This window comes from Cupressus sempervirens, chromosome 2 (assembly GCF_028749045.1).
Source record: "Cupressus sempervirens isolate cs-2001-9-10 chromosome 2, ASM2874904v1, whole genome shotgun sequence".
In the NCBI taxonomy this organism is placed as follows: Eukaryota; Viridiplantae; Streptophyta; class Pinopsida; order Cupressales; family Cupressaceae; genus Cupressus; species Cupressus sempervirens.
The window spans coordinates 189,202,791-189,225,662 of NC_143119.1; positions in this window are offsets into that span (position 1 = coordinate 189,202,791).

The window sequence follows — 22,872 nt, forward strand, 5'->3', positions numbered from 1 at the left end:
GAATTATTCATATGGGTCAAAGGGGGTCATAGGTTGACCTATCACCCCCTTCAACCAATTACATGATGACATATGTACCTAGGGTCTTAAGACTCCTAGAGACATATGTCATCATGTAATATGTCAAAGTGATTCATAAGTCAACATATGACCCCCTTACACCCATAAGAATGATTCTAATATATCCCTAAGACATATGTCATCATGTAATGGGTCGAAGGGGGTCATAGGTCACCCTATTAGCCCCTTTGACCCATATGAAGCATTCTAAAATGTCCTTAGGGGTCCTAGGACCCATAGAGACATATGTCATCATGTAATGGGTCAGAGGGGGTTATAGGTCAAAGCGTGTCATAGGTTGACATATGACCCCCTTCAACCCATCAAATGACAAAATATCTCCCTAGGGGTCCTAAGACCCCTAAGGACATATTAGAATCATTTTTATGGCTCAAAGGGGGTCACAGGTTAACCTCTGACCCCTTTCAACATATCACATGACGAGATATGTCCCTAGGGGTCCTAGGACCCCTAAGAACATATTAGATCCATTCATATGGGTCAAATGGGGTCATAGGTTGACCTATGACCCCCTTCAATCCATTAAATGATGACATCTATCCCTAGGGGTCCTAGGAGCCCTAGGGACATATTAGAATAATTCTTATGCGTCAAAGGGGGTCATAGATCTTTGACCAATTACATGATGACATATTTCTCTAAGAGTCTTAGAACCCCTAGGAACGTCTTAAAATTGTTCATGATCTATTACATGATGACATATGTCCCTAGCGGTCTTAGGACCCCTAGGGACATATTAGAATCCTTCATATGGGTCTCAGGAGGTCATAGGTTGAACTATGACACCCTTTGACCCATCATATGATGACATATGTCCCTAGGGGTCATAGGACCCATAGGGACATATTAGAATCATTCATATGGATCAAAAGGGGTCATAGGTTGACATGTGACCCTCTTCGACCCATTAAATGATGACATAGGTTCTTAGTGGTCTTAGGACCCCTAGGGACATATTAGAATCATTTGTATGGGTCAAAGGGAGTCATAAGTTGACCTATGACCACCTTTGACACATTACATGATGACATATGTCCCTAGGGGTCCTAAAACCCTCAAGGACATATTAAAATGCTTCGTATGGGTCAAATGGGGTCATATGATGACCTATGATCCCTTTTTACCCATTAAATGACAAGATATGTCCCTAGGGGTCCAAAGACTCCTAAAGACATATTAGAATTGTTTTTATGGGTCAAAGGGGGTCATAGCGTGACCTATTACCCCCTTTGAATCATTACATGATGACATATGTCCTTAGGGATCCTAGGACCCCTACGGACATATTAGAATGCTTCATATGGGTCAAAGGGGGTCATAGGTTGACCTATGACCCCCTTCGACCCATTAAATGATGACATATGTCCCTAGGGGTCCTAGGACCTCTACGAACATATTAGAATTGTTCTTATGAGTCAAAGGGGGTCATAGGTTGACCTATGACCCCCTTCAACCAATTACATGACGACATATGTCTCTAGAGGTCCTAAGACCCCTAGGGAGATATTAGAATAATTCTTATGGGTCAAAGGGGGTCATAGGTCACCCTATGACCCCAATCAACCCATTAAATAATGACACATGTCCATAGGGGTCCTAGGACACCTAGGGACATATTAGAATGCTTCATATGGGTCAAAGGGTGTCATAGGCATAGGTTGAGTTATGACCCCCTTCGCCCTATTAAATGATGACATATATCCCTAGGGTTCCTAGGACCCCTAGGGATATATTAGAATTATTCTAATGGGTCAAAGGGGGTCATAGGTTGACCTATGATCCCATTTGACCTATTACATGATGATATATGTCCCTAGGGGTCCTAGGACCCCTAGGGACATATTAGAATTGTTTTTATGGGTCAAACAGGGTTATAGGGTGACGTATGACCCCATTTGACCCATTAAATGATGACATATGTCCTTAGGTGTCCTAGGACCCCTAAGGACATATTAGAATCGTTCTTATGGGTCAAAGGGGGTCATAGGTCCCATTAAATGATGTCATATATCCCTAGGGGTCCTATGACCCCTAGAGACATATTAGAATCGTTCTTATGGGTGAAAGGGGTTCATAGGTTGACCTATGATCCCCTTTGACCCATTACATGATAACATATGTCCCTAGGGTTCCTAAGACCCCAAGGGACATATTAGAATCCTTTTAATAGGTCAAAAGGGGTCATAGGGGTCATAGGGTGACCTATGACACCCTTCGACCCATTACATAACAACATATGTCCATGGGGGTCCTAGGACCCCTAGGGACATATTTGAATACTTCATATGGGTCAAAAGGGGTCATAGGTTGATCTATGACCTCCTTCGAATCATTAAATGATGACATATCTCCCTAAGGGTCCTAAGACCCCTAAGGACATATTAGAATCATTCTTATGGCTCAAAGGGGGTCATATGTTAACTTATGACACCCTTTGACATATTACATGATGACATATATCCCTAGGGGTCCTAGGACCCCTAAGAACATATTAGATTCATTCATATGGGTCAAAGAGGGTCATAGGTTGACCTATGACCCCCTTCGACCCATTACATGATGGCATATGTCCCTAGGAGTCTTAGGTCTCTGAGATACGTATTAGAATTGTTCTTATGGGTCAAAGGAGGTCATAGGTTGACTTATGATCTACTTCGACACATTATATGATGACATATGTCCCTAGGGGTCCTAAGACACTTAGGGACATATTAGAATGCTTCATATAGGTCAAAGGGTATCATAGGTTGACCTATTACCTCTTTCGACTCATTAAATGATGACATATATCATTAAGGGTCCTAATGTATACACTAATCTAATGTGCTAGAAATACTAATCTAATGAAAGCATTTACACATTAAACTAACATAACATATAAGAGAGACAAAGAGAAGACAAACTCAAATAAGAATGTGAGCCATGGATAGGCTCTCTCAATGAGATTTGTTCTCTTTTTTTTGAGATGTGTCTATGTGTAGATTGGGGATGTATGCTCAAATGCTCAAAGTTGCTTCAATGGAGATGGATAATAGCAAATTGGTAGCTTTGTGAGATCTCAATTTGGCATTATAAGGGTATGGGTATGGCTTTTGGCTCTCAAAAGGGCATGGTAACTTTAGCTCAAAGATTGTTGATAAAATGGCTTGGGATGGGATTCAATTTATAGGCTAAGGGGTAGAGGGATGGAGGGATTAGATACAAGGATGGATGAAGGCTTAAGGAGGGCTACGATGCACTCAAAGGAGAGCACATGGATTGTGCTTTTTTAGCACCAATGGGAAGGTGACACTTGTCACAACGAGGATGAGTGTGAGAGGGTAGGGTAAAGGGTTGGTTAAAGGCATGATGAGTGGGGTTGAGTATGTAAGAGGGATGTAAGAGGAATGAGTGTGGAAGAGGGAAGAGTGTGGAAGATGGGTGTAAGAGTCATGAGTGGGCTTGTAAGAGTCTTTTATGTTTTGTAAGAGCACTCATGACTTAGTGGTTGGGTTTTTTGAGGGGAGACTTTGGTTTGGATTAGGAAAGTCTTAAACTTGTTTAAGGAATGTGACAACATTAGGGGGTGGATTAGGCTTGGGTTTAGGATTAGATTAGAGATGTTAGAGATGTGCAAGTGGATGGCATTAATGAAGGTGGGTGAGCTAGTGGCTAAGCTAGGTTAGTATGGGTGGATGGAGTGGATTAGGCTAAATGGAGGATTAGGGATAAGTTAGGGGTTTTTGGATTTGAAGATTTTATTTATCAAATAGATTTATTTAATAAATGAGGATTTTTGGAATTAGATAGAAGAATAGGATTTAATTGATAAATAATAGGTTATTTGATTTATCAATTAGGACTATAGATGATTAATTAAATTAATCAACTAGGGATGGCAAAGGATTAATTAAATAAAAATTTAATTAATGATGCCTTTACAGATAACTAAATAGGATTACTAAAATAGTGTAACCAAATTTAGGTGTCTTCATTTTGCCCCTCTTTGACATAGTGTTGAGGAAACACTATTTCAAAGAAGTTTGAATGAAGACGACACGAGGAAGATGTTTTAGCAACAAGGTTGCCCCAATCTTGGATAAGAAGAGGAGAGACTAGACTTAGATGATGCCCCCTCAAGAAGGCGGTGGGGAGAGAAATGAGGCTCGATGACTTCTTAAAAAATACAAGAAATTGAGATGAGCTAAGACACAGGTTGGCAAAGAGAAGGGGCTAAATTAGCTCAAACTCCCACTACGGGAGAATGATAAAGGGAAATCAGAGGCACAATAGTAAAGCAAGCTTAAGAATTTCCAATATTGGGGGAGGATGGAGGAGCGGAGCGCTATAGAAGGAATCCATGGAGGAGGGGAGGGATGATGGGATGATAAAAGCTGATGCAACATGATTTCAAAGAGTCAGATTGGTGGAAGATGGGTTTCAGAGATCCCTAGGAGTAGGATTGTGGATCTTGAAAGATGAGGCTCGGTGGATTAATTTGATTGGTGGATCCCTAAGACTAGGATTGTGGATCCCTAAAGCTAAACATGAGGAGTGATTCAAAGAGATACTGATGCATAAGCTGGGGTAGGAGCGACAAATGTAGGATATGGATGGGGGATAATGGAGATGAAGGGAATCCATTGAAGCTTTTTGAGCGGGGGGATACTTCAAAGAGAAGTACCACCATGTAGTTGAGCACTAGATTTGCTATAGGACTATTGGTTAATTGCCAAGGTTACCAAGAACATCAAGACCTTTTCACCAACTGTCCAAAGGATTGACGAACGGACTCAAAAAAAACACGCAAGGGTTTCCCTAGTATCACACATGATTCCCAAAGGAAGCAGCATGGAAACGACACTAGGTAACCCACAAGCAAAAAAAGAAAACAAGCAAAAGACTCGATCAAGATCTTATGCTCTAATTGGCCCATTCGCATCATACCATGATATGGAAGATCGTGGCAACCTTGAGGAGAGAACAAGGAGATTGCTTGGAAAAGATACTTCAAGACCCGAAAGGGAAGATTCTAAATCAAAAGAAAGTGAAAATCCAAAAGAGAACCGTTTGCCAACGAGATGGGTAGGATGAGGTACTAACGGACCAAGATCAGACATGAGGAAAGCTATATCCTGCAAGGACCTATTGGAGAGCACCTAAGCTAGTGGATCGAGATGAGTGGTGCGTCTGGCAAGCTGAACTAAGAAGGATAACACTTTGGTGACATGAGATCTAGCTAAAGGATGCATTGGAATAGCTAACCAAGCTGTGCGATGTGTGCAAGATGTTGACCAAGTATAAACTAACATGAAAGCCGAATAGATACAATGATACTAAGCTAAAGAGGATGTACAAGCTGACAGACCAAGATATGTTACAAATGTACAAGTTTGTTCATGTTTTGTTTTTTGTGAGATGGAAATGTTTGTGAAGGATGGGATGTCTATAATAGTTGATAGGTGGATAGGTAGATGGTTTGTGAAAAGCTTAAGTGAAAATGGGGTTTTGTGTGTGCACGTGATAGGATACAACCTAGGATACAAGATTATTTACAAGCTAGGATATGGTACAAGCTTTGGACAAGATTTAGATATATACAAGGTATGATACAAGATTTACAAGGTATAATACAAGCTTTGGTACAAGATTTACAAGCTGTATAGGAGGTATTTACAAGCTCCATTAGACTTTGGATATTTGGTTGGAACACCAAGGGAACAAGCAGGTGTTTTATGAGATGGTGGGTGAATGGATGAGGGATAGGATAGTGATAGATAATGGATTAGTCTTTAGTACACAAGGCACTTAAATTACCAGGTTTTCACCAAGGTACCTATCCAAGGCGCTTGAATTGCCAAGTTTTCACCATTGGATGCTTATTTCTCTTTACTATTTTTTTTTTTTTTTTTCAAAAGCTGGGTATACCAAGGATCTTCAAGCATAGAACTTCTTGAGATGAATGATGTTAGTAGGATCATTCAAGAGTTCTCCTTCTAGTGTAGATAGCTAATATGCTCCAGAGCCAAAGGATGTAGTGACAACATAAGGACCAAGCCAGGTAGGTTCAAACTTGCCTTTCTTTTCTCGATCTGCTTGGACTTTCATGTTTTCTTTGAGGACCACGTCACCTGGCTGAAAGTGTCATGCGATCACCTTCTTGTTAAAATTCTTTTTGAGATGAGTTTGATAGACTGTGGGATGGTCATAGGCTTGTTGTCTCTTCTTTTCTAAGAGATCTAGCTAGGTGAGCCGAGCTACTCTATATTCTTCATCTAACATTTGCCCTCGCAAAGATATGCGTAGTGAGGGAAGTTCAACTTCTATAGGTAATACCTCTTTGGCACCATAGACTAGGGAGTATGGAGTTGTTCCTGTGGATGTACGGAAGGAAGTTCGATAGGCCCATAGGGCTGGATTTATTTGTAGGTGCCAATCACGGCCAGAATCATTGACAACTTTCTTTAGGATTTTGAGGAGGGTTTTGTTAGTTGCCTCTGCCTGGACGTTACCTTGTGGGAAATATGGGCTAGAAAAGTGGTGATGGATGTGGAGGGAAGTGCATAATTCTTCCATGTTGAGATTTTCAAAGTTACCTCTGTGGTTAGTGAAGATGGTGGATGGGATGCCGAAGCGAAAAACAATGTGGTACAAGATGAACTTGGAGACCTGAACTCTTGTAGCTGAGAATGGGGGGACTGCTTCCACCCATTTAGTGAAATAGTTTGTAGCTATTATTATCCATTTATGTCCATCAGATGAGAGAGGTTTGATAGTTCCAACTAGATCAAGGCCCCAACAAGCGAAAGGCCAAGGTGGTGCAATAGGCTGTAGATCCTATGCTGGAGCGTGCACAAGATTTGCATGTTGCTGACATGGGAGACACTTTCTGACAAAGTCACAGGAGCCTTCTTCAATGGTAGGCCAATAGTAGCCCGCTCTAAGGATTTGTTGTGCTAGGACAATACCACTTGTGTGGGCACTGCAAAGTCTAGAATGTACTTCTTTTAACGCCATTGCGGCCTCATTTTCATCTAAACATTGAGAGAGAGTATCGTGATAACCCCGACAATATAGGGTATTGGCTATGATAACATAGCGAGATGATTTGCGAATAAGGTTCTGGTGTTGGGTGCATGTGAGGTGAGGGGATATGATACCATCGTTAAGGTAAGCGTGAATTTCATGGTACCAAGGGGATTGGGGACCAACCAAGATACAAACACAGTTTGAATCCTCATTCGCATAAGCAGGTGTGAGGAGCTGCTCAACTAAAAATTCATACTGCGTAGCTTCTTAGGGAATTTCCAAGAGCGAGCCGATAGTGGCCATGGCATCTGCTACCTTGTTCTGCATTTGAGGCACTTGTGTAAACTGAAGCTTTGTAAAATGCTGGGTCAGCTGATCAACTAGCTCTTTGTAGGGTAATAGCTTTTCATCTTTGGTTTGATATTCATTTAAGACTTGTTTGATGATGAGCTGGGAATCGCCAAAGATTTCTAACTCAGTGATATTCCATTCTAAAGCTCCCTTTAACCCTGCTACAAGAGCTTCATATTCTTCTATATTGTTGGTGTTGGGGAATTGTAGCTTGAAGGCTTTTGGAATATAATCTCCTTGAGGTGTAACTAATAATATTCCTGCCCCTAATCCATGAGATGTGTATGAGCCATCAAATAAACCTTCCATGGGGGTTGTTCTTCAATTAGGTAGATATGCTCATCTGGGAATTCTGTGAGCAAAGGATATGCATCTACCAGAGGTGCATCAGCTAGGTGATCTGCTATAGCTTTCCCTTTGATTGCCTTTCTATCCACATACTGGATGTCAAACTCACTTAGTAGCATAACCCATTTTGCTAGCCATCCTATGAGTGCTGTTCTAGAGAGCATATACTTGAGAGGATCAATTTTGGAGACTAGTTGGATGGTATGACTTAGCATTTAGTGGCAAATCTTTTGAGTTGAGAAAACAACTGCCAAACAAGCTTTTTCCATAGGAGTATAATTGAGTTCATAACCAACTAGGGTTCTACTAATATAGTAGATGGCTCTTTCTCTGTTGTAGTCATCAAGCTATGCCAGAAGTGCCCCTAGAGCAGTAGGTGTTGCTGATATGTATAAGATCAAGGGACGACTAGAAACTGGTGGAACCAAGATAGGGGGATTGGTGAGATACTGCTTGAGCTGATTGAAGCTGCATTGACATAAAAGATCCCACTTGAAGTTCTCATTCTTCTTTAGCAATTGTGAAAATGGTGTACACTTATCTGAAAGTTGGGAGATGAAGTGCCGGACAGATTGAAGTTTTCCCTAAAGAGAGTGAAGTTGTCACAGTGTCTGGGGAGGAGGCATGTCTAAGATAGCCTTGACTTTTTTGGGTTTGATCTCTATACCTCGTTTAGAAACTATGAAGCCTAGAAGCTTGTCAGATGTGACCCCAAAGACACACTTCTTGGGATTTAGCATGAGATGATATTGGGCCAACCTATCAAAGACTTTCTCTAGGTCAGCGAGATGATCCATGAATGTGTGAGATTTGACTAGGATATCATCCACATAATCTTCCAAAATGCTATGGATAAGATCATGGAAAATGGTTGTCATTGCTCTTTGATAGGTAGCCCCAGCATTCTTTAGGCCAAAAGGCATCATGGTGTAGCAAAAGGTTCCCCAGGGGGTAGTGAATGTTGTCTTATGTTGATCCTCTTCTGCAATCTTGATTTGATTATACCCAGAAAATCCATCCATAAGGGACAAAATTTCATGTCCAGCTGTAAGATCTACAATCATATCTATGTTGGGCAAGGGAAAATCATCCTTTGGACAAGCTTTGTTTAGATCTCTAAAATCAGTGCAGATTCTGATGTCACTGAAAGGCTTAGTGATAGGGACCATGTTGGAGATCCACTCTGAGTAGTTGATAGGTTGGATAACCTTAGCAGCTAACATTCTTTCTAATTCAGCTTTGACCAGTAATGCCACCTTGGGGTGCATTTTTCTAAGCTTTTGTCTGATGGGCTTGATCTTTGGATCAACTGCAAGATGGTGAACTACAAGCTTTGAATCCAGCCCTGGCATGTCCTGATATGACCATGCAAATTGGCCAATGTTCTCTCTTAAGACCTTAAAGAGGAGATCAGCTTGGTCTTGTGATAGGGATGCAACAATATGAACAAGTTTGGGGATCTCTGAAGAACTGATGTTGACTTCTCTAGTATCCTCTATTAGAATAGATGACACCTCTGGTCAATTATCTTGAGGAGGCAATACTAAATCGTCATGTTCTGCTTGTGGCTCTAGATTTTCTTGCTGAGGGGTTCTCTTCACTGCCTTAGCTAGTCCCAGATTTGCCTTAGTTCCAATTTTGGGTGTATCGAAACTAGGTTGGGGATTTTCTCCAAAATACCCCTTGGGATCTAGCTTGTAGATGTAGGCAGAATTTGGCTTTGTCTTCTTATGAGGAGTTTCTTCTCCCATGAATCTTAGAAGTGCTTCCTCTGATGCGAACTCATCAATATGTATGACACTTGGTTGTTCCCAATCTATGAGTTGTGGATGAGCGAGTGGTAGGTCAATGAGATGGATGGATAGTTCTCGGAGAACAGAGTCTCCTAGGAAGATTTGGTCTGGGATATCGTCATAGGCTCTCTTTTCAACTTCCTCAGGAATGTCTTCAATTTTGATAAGGTCACAGTGGATGTTTGAAAAAGCATGACCGTTCTCATTGGTGCCCCCAGTTGTGGGTATGCCAAAGCCAAGACCTGACTTTGTTTCCCAGTTATGTGCTTCGATGGGACATTGCATGCCCCTTTCTTCTGGTCCTAGTCCACCTCCTTGATAGTTCCATTTTTCAGTGATGAGCTTATGTTCTTGGGGATACTTCTGGCTGAAGTGATCAAGGCGTGCTTGATTTCTTGGAGGTGCATCCTTATGTAACCAATTGTTGATATTTGGAGTGAGCTCTTCATGAAGAGGGGGTTTTGAGGACACAAAGGTGGTTGGGCCAAACTATTTGTATCGAGGAGGTGGAATCTCCTTAGCTTTGTGATATGTTGGTCGTCCATGGGTATGTGGATCAAGTGGGATTGCTCCAACAGCAAATGCATCTGATAGACTATATTCTCTGTAGCCTTTGTTGTTGATCTTTATAGTAGATAGGGTGAAGGTGAGGATGGTTTCTGCATCATTACAAGTGTGGGATGAGCTGGCGATGGCTGTGCCGATGTCTATTCTAGGGCAATAGTTTGTATATGAAGCTTCAATCGCATTGCAGTAAGCAAAGGGTTCTGGATCAGCATGGATGGTTACCTTAGTGCCCTGATGCAGAAATTTGATGCACTGATGGTAGGTGGATGGAAGGGCCTCCATAGCATGAATCCATGGGCGACCAAGGAGGATGTTAAATGGTAGGTTTAGATCAACAACATGGCAAACTATCTCTTGGATGACTGGCCCAACCTTGATTGGTAGCAAAATAGTCCCTTCTGTGGTTCTTTCCAAGTTTTCATAAGCTTTGATGGTGATAACCTCACTGATCATATCTACCTCAGTATACCCAGCTTGTTTTATGAATTTTAGGGTGCAAATGTTCAAGGCTGATCCATTATCTATCTTTACTCTTTTCACGGCAAAATTGGATACCATGATGGCTATGCGAAGCAGAAGGGTGTGATCTGGCTCAACTGCAGGTATGTCGGTGGGTTTGAAAGATAGGGCACATGAGGATGAAAGGTTTCTAACAAGATTACACAAATTAGTAGCATTGATATTAGAAGGGACATAGGATTCTATGAGAGCACTATCAAGGATGTCTTTGTACACAGGACTAGTGCGGAGAAGGTATAAAATGGAGATTTGGGCTGGCATGTTCCCAAGGTGTTCCAAGATATTGTACAAGCTTTTTGATGGAGCTGATGGTGCTGATGAAACTGGTGGGCCTATGATGTTAAATTGCGCTCTTCGAGTGGTGACTGCACACTCATTTTCTAGTCCTCATATATTGATAACATTGACAGAAGGCTCTTTCTCAGATATACAACCTATAAGGCTACCATAGTCTATATATGATGAAGTGTGGTCATTGTTCTTCCCATGCAGTTGGTTTGGCTGGCAGTTGTTGGTGTTGTTTTGGGCAGGTGCTTTTCAAGGATTTTGGTTGTTGTGTGGAGGAAAAGCATTTGATAAATCTGTAAGCCTACATTGGGAGAGGTTTGGGAACCAACAGTGATTTCTTTATGATCAATGAGGTCCTGCACATAATCTTTCAGTTTCATGCATCTGAGGGTGGTGTGACCATTTACCCTATGGAACTTGCAATACTCATTGTCCTTGTACCATGCAGCTTTGGATTGGCTTGGATCAATTTGCTGGGTAGGAGGAAATTTGATGAGGTTTTCCTTAGCCAATTTCTCAAAAATGACATCCAATGGCTCACCAAGGGGTGTATACTTTCTAGGTGCGGGTTGGAATCTGGGTTTTTGCCCTGCAGCTACATTAATGGCATTAGCTTGATTGTTAGACCCTTGAAAGTTGGGTCTTGTATTGTTGTTTTGATAGATTTGGTTATTCCATTGTTGGTAGTTGATAGCTTGTTGATTGTTTGTTTGATATGGTGGGTTAGATTGATTTTGGGAAGGACCAACGATATTCACATGTCAAGTGTCAGTAACCCCATCTGTTGCAACATGCTTGTTTTTGTTCCAATACCTAGACTTGTCATTGGAATGTGATTGATTTTGGTTGGCCTCTTTGTAAATCTTTACCACACCATCTTTGATGAGTCCTTGCTCAAGGATCATTCCTTTCTCTTTGATATCCTTATAGGTCTGCAAATAGTTCATGGTCATGTGGTGAGCCAAGCTGGGATGTGCATTATCAATAAACATTTTCACCACATGGCATTCTGGCAAGGTGTAGGATATGTGGGTGGTAAGGGTTTGCCATCTTTGCAGGTATTCAGCAAGGCTTTCTCCACCTTTTTTCTTGGTGTGGACAAGATCAACTATTGATAGCTCTATTTCAACAAGATGGGCATATTGGGCTACAAATGCCTCAGATAATTCAGAAAAGTTTTTAATTGTGCCATAGGGAATTCTATAAAACCATTCAAGAGCTGGTCCAACCAAGCTTTTGGGAAAAAGGCACAAGAGGAAGACATCATTGTATGCCACGTCCTAGCAATGCATGTAAAATTCTTTGATATGTGTGACAGGGTCTCCTTTTCCTCTAAATTCATCAAATTTGGGTACCTCAAAGTGTTTGGGAAATGGTGTCATGGTGATGGCTCTGTCAAATGGGTAAGGACACACATTCTCAAACTTGAGTGTCTTTGGATCATTCCCTTCTTGGATGGCTTTCAGAGCTGTCTTCATTTGCTCCCATTCTGAATTGATAGGTGAGGGCTGGGGTGCCCCCAATGTAGGAGTGCCTTGAGGTAGGTATGCGCTAGATGGGGCCACTGAATATGGATGGCTGTGAGGGATTTGCTGATAGGGATTGTACATTGCTTGGGCAGCTACATGGTGGATGACGGGTTGTTGAGGGGGAGGTGGTGCATATTACTGCATGTGTTGCAAGGCTTGCTGTTGATATGGGATTCGAGTTTGGGATTGAGGAACATAAGCTGGCTGTGGGATAAATGGATTGTTTTGTGGGGGTAAGGTATAAGATGGTTGTGAGGCTTGGGGGAAGGATCAGGGGGCTTGTGGGGTTTGACCAATATATGTGGGTTGTGCCCCCATTTGGGATGGTATTTGCAAATAATTGGTGGTTGGCTGGATTGGTGGATTACCTCCTAGAAGTGGCATTGAAATGTATTTGGTAATAGGAGGTAATGGATTAGTTGGTGGTGGAGGTGGTGGGAATTGAAAGCTTGGGAATGGAATTGATGGGGTTTGGTAGCTTGGTGGCTAGATTTGGAAGCTTAGTAGAGTGGTGGCGGGAGTTGGGGTCACTTGGGAGCTTGGTAGAAAATTGGCAGTAGCATGTGGGATTTTATAGCTTTGTGGAGTGAAAGTAGTAGCTTATGGATTTGTGGCTGATGGTATTGAGCTCCCAAGACCTAATGGAAATGATGGGATTGTGCTTTGGGCTGCGGTGAACAAGCTGGGGGCGATGAAAGGTTGATTACTTGGCCCCATGGGTGGCATCCCTGTTGTATATTGTTGAGGTTGGCCAAAGATGCTAGCACTGATTTGGGAGATGAGTGGATTTGGAAGGCTGGGTTGGGGAGCAATAGCAATAGTGAAGGGGGTGAACCGTGAGGTGTTTTGGGTAAAGGGGGTTTGGAGCGGAGAGGTATGAACCAAGGATGGAGTGGTGGTGGCTGGGTTGGCTTGCGGCATGGAGATTTCAACTTGGGTGGATGATGGTATGTATGGGTCTGTTGGGTCATATGGATTGGCTGGAGGCTCTTCTTTTGGCATATATTGAGGATAATTTGGATCATAAGAGCCTATGGGTGGTGGCAGTTGCCCAAACAAAAGGTGAGATGGATCTGATAATGAAGGGGGTCTTCCAAAGTCAAAGGTTCCTACATTGTCCCTTCAAAAATTAGCCATGATTGTCTCTTTGTTCTTGTCTATAATGGCGTTTACCAATACTACATTTCCTGGTTGGTTCATGAAAGCTTCAATGTCAGTAGGTGATGGCATAGCTTTCTCTGGGCTGAAGGATGGTTGAGTGCTCAAGGGGGGTGAGGTTGTTCGATCCAAATGATAGGGCTCCATTGTTTCTTTCTTCTTGGCTAAGCGAGTGACAGGTGGCATGAAAAATGCTCCTAGGGATGAGATGCAATAATGCTGATGGATGCAAAAGGGGGAAGGCTTCTCTATGAAAATGATTTCCTAGGTTGAGGCAAAGCTATATGACAAAACCTAAGAAGGATTGGGTTGGGGATTCTAACTTCAAAGATATGTTGTCAAAGCACAAAAGGTCTGCTTTCCTATGTGCAAGCTTGGTGGTGATTGTGTCAACTTAAGGATAGACTGATGATCCTTTAGGAAGAACACAGGATTGACCACTTGTGGATCCCAACCTTTAGCTCAAGGTGATGAGGGATAACAAGTGACAAAGCTAGATTACCCTAGACAAAGCTCTATCAAAGGAATAACCTTGGTGAGATTGGTGGATTTGGAAGATTTTAGGAATGGCAAACTTTTAGCAAGGTGACAACAATTTTGAATGCTTAGATGTGCAAATTTTTGATTGCTGGCTAGACGGTTTGATTCTAAATGAGATGGATGAGCTAATAATGCTTACGGGGATAACCTAAGATGGTTGGCTTTTCTACAAAGATGACTCTAAAGTGAAGCTTATCCAAGAAGATGTGGAGAAACAAGGGTGTCTAATCATAGAAATCATGCCTAGATGGTAAGGCATAAGCAGGATTAACTCCTGGACGTTGGCTAAATTTGATGGTGCGCTCTAACCAAGCCTCTTGAAGTGCTTTGTCGGTAGCTTTGTCCTCTGCTTTGTGGAGTTTGGCAATTCACGGGCTTGGTTTTATTTCTTTTCTCTTGGCTGAAAGTTCTTGGTATGCCAGAGATGGCTTGAGTTTGACTTTGTGAAACTTCTGTTTGGGTTTGGGTTGTTCCGACATAAATTCCTGAATTTTCTTGGCTTTAAGAGATCTCAGTTGTTTTCCTTTTGACTCATTCAACTTCTAAAATAGGCAGTGACTATGCTAAGTGTGCCCTAAGCTAGTATTGACCAAGTTTGGAAAACATTCATTCAACAAGTAAAATAAAATCAAGCAATAGATAGGAACACCCAGATAGAAGTTTATGGTTCTTAGAATGTGATACTTGTGCCGAGGAGTGTGTATGTTCTACAATTCTTTTGATCAGTCACTCCAAACACATTAACATCCTAGATGGTTTTCTGCAAGGCTGATAGTTGGTTTAGCTAGGGAGTCCTCAATATACAAAAGGTACATGAGGCCCAAATCCGTAGATGAGACCAAAAGGATGTCACACAGTCGAGAGGAGCAGTAACCCACTTCTCCTCTTTCACTTCTCAAGGGTATAAAGTTCCTTGAGGCTTAGCCCGAGTGACAAAATCTTGATCCCAAGAGAGGTGTCTTTCGATTCACCCTCCGATTCTTATACTCCGTCGAAACGCTGGAGTTGAGGTCATCCAAGGGGTGATGAAATCCCCAAGCAGGCCTCCTAAAAAAAAACAAGGTTTTGGATCCTAATCTTATGCACCCAAGATGGCCTCGAAAGACGACAAGGGAAGAGAAGACTTGGATGACCTTGGGCTAAAAAACATGCTTGTTCTTTTACCAACTGACTCTTATGTGTGCTAATCTAGACTTTGCAAGCACTCATGAGACAATGTTCAATTCCAACTTGAAGCGGCAATAAAAGTAAATCGATTGAAGAATGCAAACAATAAGAAGAGTTAGGGTCAACAAAAGAAAACTCGCGTGCTCGGAGGCCCTCCACGTCAAGTGTCAATTAATTTTCTTTAAAGCATTCAAGATTGAGTGTGAGTTTGTTTTAAGCCCAAAACAAAAGTATGTGAGATTCGATTTCAAGCGCACGCCCGGAGGCTCTCCACGTCAGTTGTTGTTCAATTTTAGTGCCCAAAATTGAAGTGTGATTGATTTAATCTAGAGTTTTGGCCATTTAAGAATTTTGATAAAGTTAAAGCAAACGTTTAAAGACCAAGTGAGTTAGTTAGATTGTGGAACATTTAACACCTTTTTCAAGTAGACCCATCCCCATAAATGGCGCTGAGATTGCAACCAATGGTCAATATTTGATGGGTGATTAGAAAAGAGGTGAGTCCAAGAAACTACTCAAATTGATTTTTGCAAATTTGTATTTTAACTTAACAAATTTTCTTAAATGTCCAAAAATCAAACTTTACCTAGATTGCATGTGAAAAAGAGATTTGTTTTGTTCAATTTTAGAAGCTCCAAATGAAGTGTTTGATATTGCAATGGTTAATTGATCCTTGGCATTCAAGAATGGATTTGTTGTTTTAAGCATGCATTCCAAGGAAAGTTGATTTTAATCCATGGCATTCAAGAGTGTGTTTTGAGCAACATTCATTCAATAGAAAATGTGTTTAACCGTTCAAGTTCATTTTTTAGCAACATGCATTCAAAGACAAATGGTTAAACATTCAAGTTCATTTTTTTAGCAACATGAAAACTTGCAAAAAAAAACATGGTTAGTGGTTCCATATGTGCTCCAACCTGCAATGAGACAAAAAAAAACAATTTAATTAATTAGCCAAAATCTTCAAAAATGAGAGCTTAACTATGGGAAAATTTTTTTTAACTTTTTTTGTTGTTTTTCCTATGCGTAAAAATGCTTAAAATGGTCTAAATCCTACGGAACCACTAAATGTCAAATTTTGATTTATACACTTTTTTTTTTTTTAAACTACAAAGTTCAGAAATAAAGATTTTAAAATAGAAATGCAACATAAGCAAGCAGAGATGACAGTCTATCAAGCGGAGACACCAAACTACAGAGACACTGAAATACAAAGACGCTAGTATTCGGAGACGACGGAGCGGAGATGATAGGTCAGATTTTGCGACGTAGAAAATATGTGACAAGCGTAGATGTCGATTTGCATAGACGCAGATTTTTGCAGATGACGATTTGGATTGGAGGCGACGGAGACATCAATTTGCGCAGATGCAAATTTTCGCAGACCACGATTTCAGTTGGCGGTGGCAAAGACGATAGAACAGGTTGCGGAGACGACAGAGTCGCTGATGGAGACGCGGATTTGCGGAGACAACGGTTGAGGATGTGCAGATGACAGTCTACAATAGAAAACCAGGCGGAGACGCCAAACTACGGAGACATTGATTTGGTTGCACAGATGATAATGTAGCCAGCGAAGATGACAATTTGCAGGCGTAGACGCCAAACTGCGAAGACAACACTACATGAAGTGAACCGACGAACACGGGTTTTTTCCAAAAATTTTGGTTTTCTTGGTTGTTTTTAGATTTTTGAGGGTATCTCTTCTTCCTAAGTGCGTTCTTTAACCTGTAAAAACAAGCAAAACCCCCTACAACACACTCAAACAACAACAAACATTAGATGGTTAGAAAGAACAACATATAGATGAAAATGGATGATTAAATGACCCATAGTGGGGTCCCACCAAGCATGCCAAAATGTATACACTAATCTAATGTGCTAGAAATACTAATCTTATGAAAGCATTTACACATTAAACTAACATAACATATAAGAGAGACAAAGAGAAGACAAACTCAAATGAGAATGTGAGCCATGGATAGGCTCTCTCAATGAAATTTGTTTTCTTTTTTTTGAGATGTTTCTATGTGTAGATTGGGGATGTATGCTCAAATGCTCAAAGTTGCTTCAATGGTGGAGATGGATAATAGCAAATTGGTAGCTTTGTGAGCTCTCAATTTGGCATTATAAGAGTATGGGTATGGCTTTTGGCTCTCAAAAGGGCATGATAACTTTAGCTCAAAGATTGTTGATGAAATGGCTTGGGATGGGATTCAATTTATAGGATAAGGGGTAGAGGGATGGAGGGCTTAGATGCAAGGATGAATGAAGGCTTAGGGAGGGCTAGAATGCACTCAAAGGAGAGCACATAGATTGTGCTTGTTTAGCACTAATGGGAAGGTGACACTTGTCACAACGAGGATGAGTGTGAGAGGGTAGGGTAAAGGGTTGGTTAAAGGCATGATGAGTGGGGTTGAGTATGTAAGAGGGATGTAAGAGGAATGAGTGTGAAAGAGGGAAGAGTGTGGAAGATGGATGTAAGAGTCATGAGTGGGCTTGTAAGAGTCTTTTATGGTTTGTAAGAGCACTCATGACTTGGTGGTTGAGATTTTTGAGGGGAGACTTTGGTTTGGATTAGGAAATTCTTAAACTTGTTTAAGGAATGTGACAACATTAGGGAGTGGATTAGGCTTGGGTTTAGGATTAGATTAGAGATGTTAGAGATGCACAAGTGGATGGCATTAATGAAGGTGGGCGAGTTAGTGGCTAAGCTAGGTTAGTATGGGTGGATGGGGTGGATTAGGCTAAATGGAGGATTAGGGATAAGTTAGAGATTTTTAGATTTGAAGATTTTATTTATCAAATAGATTTATTTAATAAATGAGGATTTTTGGAATTAGATAGAATAATAGGATTTAATTGATAAATAATAGGTTATTTGATTTATCAATTAGGACTATAGATGATTAATTAAATTAATCAACTAGGGATGGCAAAGGATTAATTAAATAAAAATTTAATTAATGATGCCTTTACAGATAACTAAATAGGATTACTAAAATAGTGTAACCAAATTTAGGTGTCTACACCTAGGACCCCTAGGGACATATTACATATTAATATGTCGAAAGGGTTCATAGGTCATCTTGTGACCCCCTTCGACCCATATAAACTATTTTAATGTCCCTAAGGGTCCTAAGATCCCTTAGGGACATATGTTATCATGGAATGTGTCCAAAGGGGTCATAGGTCATCCTGTCAGCCCTTTTGACCCATATAAATGACTCCACTAGAAATAATATAGTAAAAATAATAATAATATATATTATATTTATAGATAATAATAATAATAACATTATATATTATTATATATTATATCTTTACGTTATATATATATATATACATATATATATATATAATTTTATATATAATAGTTATGTTATTATATTATATATTTATAGATTGTATATTATATCTTTAAATATTTCATAACTCAAATTAGTTATATCACTTACAAATTTGTTTTTCTCTCTAATTTTTGTTTCTTTTCCCTCCAATTTTTATGCCGCTGATATCAGATATCGGATCTCATATCGGATATCCGATCTCAAATCGGATATCCGATAAGGCTTGGGCCTTCTTTCCAGGTTTGGTACCTGGATAGGTGAAAAAAAGTTACAGCAGATTTTGAAGCACTTTTAGATGTGTTCAAGCTCTATTTTTTTCACATTGCCACTTTTTTCCACACCATGATCCTGCACATACCCCTTAGCTATGTAGAATTTCATGACATCAAGGGATGTGATACTCTAAAGAAAATGTGGGATGCATTGAATTCCATCTATGGAGGAGAAAAAATGTTCAAAGAGCCAAATCTAATAGCTTTAGAGGTAAATTTGATGACATGAAGATGGAAGAAGGTGAGAACATTGATCAATATGTTGCTAGAATAAAAGAAGTTGTTAGTGCAATAAGAGGAGCTACTAGTCATATAGAAGATGGTACTATTTTAAGAAAAATCTTAAGAACATTACTGGATGTTTATGCTATTAGAGTTTTTGTGATCCAAGAATTTAGATGTATTCCAAAAAAAAATCTAACTCTTGAAGGTTTGGTAGGTAGACTCACTACTTTTGAGCTATCTAACTTTGAAAATTACAAACCAGAGAGTCTTGAATCTACTTTCAAGGCTAAATTCTTATTGAAAGATTCTAATGAGAAGAAGTAGAAGAAGAAAAGAAAGATAAAACATGTGTCTAGTGATATTGATACTGATGAAGAAGATGTTGAATAATTGGAAGCATTACTAGAAAGAAGATTCCATGGAGGAAAAGGAAAGTTCAAAAGTAAGTTACTCATCATTTGTTTTAATTGCAATGAAATTGGTCATATTGCTACTGGATGTCCAGAAAAGAAAAACTACAAAGGAAGTGACAAATACAAAGGTAGAAGAAATTGAGATAGCAAGGATTACAAAGACAAAGACAAGAAATTATAAATTGCTAAAGATGATGATTCCAATGAACATGATGATGAAGTAGTTTATGTTGCAATGAAGGATCAATCTAATGAAGATGAGGCAACTACATTGTGACTTGTGCAAACAAAAATGATAGATGGATCATTGACAGTGGATGCTCACATCACATGATAGGAGATAAAAGTAAGTTTGTTACCTTAAACTATTATGATGGAAATAGTATTAGATTTGGTAATGATGCTCCATGTTTGATAAAAGGAAAAAGTTCCATCAAACTTATAGATAAGATCTCATGTGATAGTGCTTACTATATTGAAGGAATAAATTATAATATATTGAGTGTGTCACAATTAAACAATTTGGGATGTAAATTTGAATTTGGAAACAAGATAGCCAAGATATATGACACAAATGGGAAATTGATAGGAAAAGGAGATCAAACTAGAAGCAATCTATTTTACCTTTATATAGAGGATGCTACTTGTTGTGAAATTTGATGATGTGTGGCTATGGCATAAAAGATTATGTCAACTTTGATAACTTCATTAGTATTAGTAACATGAAGAAATTTAGAGGATTGCTCAAGCTAGAAAAAGCTTGATAATGTGGTATGCAAGCAATGTCAACTAGAAAAAATGACAAAGTCAAGTTTTAAGAGAAAAACTTATACCTCTAAAGAGATACTAGAAATTGTTCATACTAACTTGTGTGGACAAATAGAAGTGCAAAGCTACAAGGGAGATGAGTACATAATGTTATTTGTAGATGATTATTCTAGAATAATGACTTTCATATTTTTTAAACAAAAATCAGATGCTTTTTAAATGTTTAAGTGGCTTTTGGAAAGAGTTGAGAAAGAAATAGGTAAAACTCTAAAATGTTTGAGATCAGATGAAGGAGGAGAATTCACATCAAAAGCATTTGAAAAGTTTTGTAATGATAGAGGAATTAAAAGACAAACATCTACACCTAGGGCCCCTCCATAAAATGGAATAACTAAAAGAAGAAATAGGTCAATAATGGACTATGCTAGGACACTTATGATGGAGAAGAATGTTGCTCTAAAATACATGAGAGAAGTTGTAAGCACAATTGTCTATACCCTGAATTGAGTGTAAATCAAGAAAGGTACTCATTCAACACCTTTTGAATTATGGAATGGATACTCACCCAATGTGAAATACTTCAAGGTATTTGGGAGAAAATGTTACATTCTTTAAGATGATAGAATTGGTAAATTTGATGCAAAGAGTGAAGAAGGTATATTCCTTGGCTACTCCACAAGAAGTAAAGCATACGAGTGTTTAAATACTTACCCTAACAAGATTATGGAAAGTGTAAAGGTAAATTTTGATGAATATACAGAAGTTCATGATGTTGAACCTGGCCAAAAGCTAGAAGAATACAAATCATTTGTACACTTCTATGAAGGAATGCCTACTAAAGAAGAAGTTGCAAATCAAGTTCGAAATCAACAAGTTTTAGTAACTATCAATTCATAGTCTGTGAATGTTGAATTAAATTTAGGAACCAAGTTGTATTTAGATGCTAAGTTGTATAATGAAGGAACTACACATTCTAATTTTGAGGTTAGTGTACATAAAAGAGATGTTGAGATACCTGACATAAATATACATAGTGACTCTGAAGCTAAAAGATAAAATGAAGAAACAAGAATTGAGACAAGACTATCCAAATATGTTAGAAGATATCATCCTAATGATCAAATAATTGGAAACAAAGATGCTAGACCAATGACAAGAAATAGACTCAAAAGTAAATCATGCTTGCTAAGTATGAAAGAATGCAAGACATTAAAAGATGCATTAGAAGATGTCAACTAGTGCAAAGCCATGGAAGAAAAAATTAAGCAGATAGAGAAAACAAAACTTGAAGTCTAGTTCCTAGACTAGAAGACAAAAATGTGATTGACACCAAGTGGGTATTCAGAAATAATTTAGATGAGAATGGTGAAATCACAAGGAACAAAGCAAGACTCATTTGCAAAGGATATGCACAAGAGGAAGGAATTGACTATGGGGAGACATTTTCCCCTGTTGCAAGATCAAAAAGAGTGAGAAATCTACTTTCTTATGCTATATACAAAGGATTCAAATTTTATTAGATGGATGTTAAGTCTTCATTTATGAATGGCATACTAGAAGAAGTTTGCATAAAACATCTAGAAGGATTTGTGGATGAAAACAATAAGAATATGGTATGTAAAATAAACAAAGCTCTTTATGGTTTGAAAAAAGCACCAAGAGCATGGTATGGAAGACTTCATAAGTATCTTGTGAAGATTGGATTTAAAAGAACTGATGATAATTACATAAAGATAGAAAAAGGTAAAGACACTCTATTATCTGAAATCTTTGTTGATGATATAATATTTGGGGGAAAGATGCTTTATGCAAGGATTTTTTTATTCAAATGAAACATGAATTTGAAATATCAATGTTTAGTGAGATCAAATTCTTTGTGGGACTACAATTATATTAGATGAAGTATGGCATATTTATCACACAGTCAAAGTACATTAAGGAAATATTGAAAACATTTGGACTGGAATATTCAAAACCAGTAAGTACACACCTATGATAACAAGACATAAACTATCAAATAATAATGACTTTTCTAAGGTGAATCAAACATTATACAAGTCTATGATTGGAAAGCTACAATATATTGTACATAGCAGACTTGATATTGCATTATCTATAGGGATAGTTGCAAGATTCTCTATAAATCATAGGGAGAATCATTTAATGGCAGTGAAAAGAATAATGAGATACTTGAAAGGAACAAAAGAGTTTGGCCTATAATACAATAAGAATGAAAAGTTTTATTTGAGAGCCTATACCGATGCTGACTGGGGTGGTAATATAGATGGCAGAAAGAGCACCATGGAGGAGCACTTCTCTTAGGCAAAAGACTAGTTACATGTGTAGACACCTAAATCTGATTACACCACTTTGGTAATCCTATTTAGTTATCTCTAAAGGCATCATTAATTAAATTCCTATTTAATTAATCCTTTGCCATCCCCTAGCTGATTAATTTGATTAATCATCTATAGTCCTAATTGATCAACCAAAAT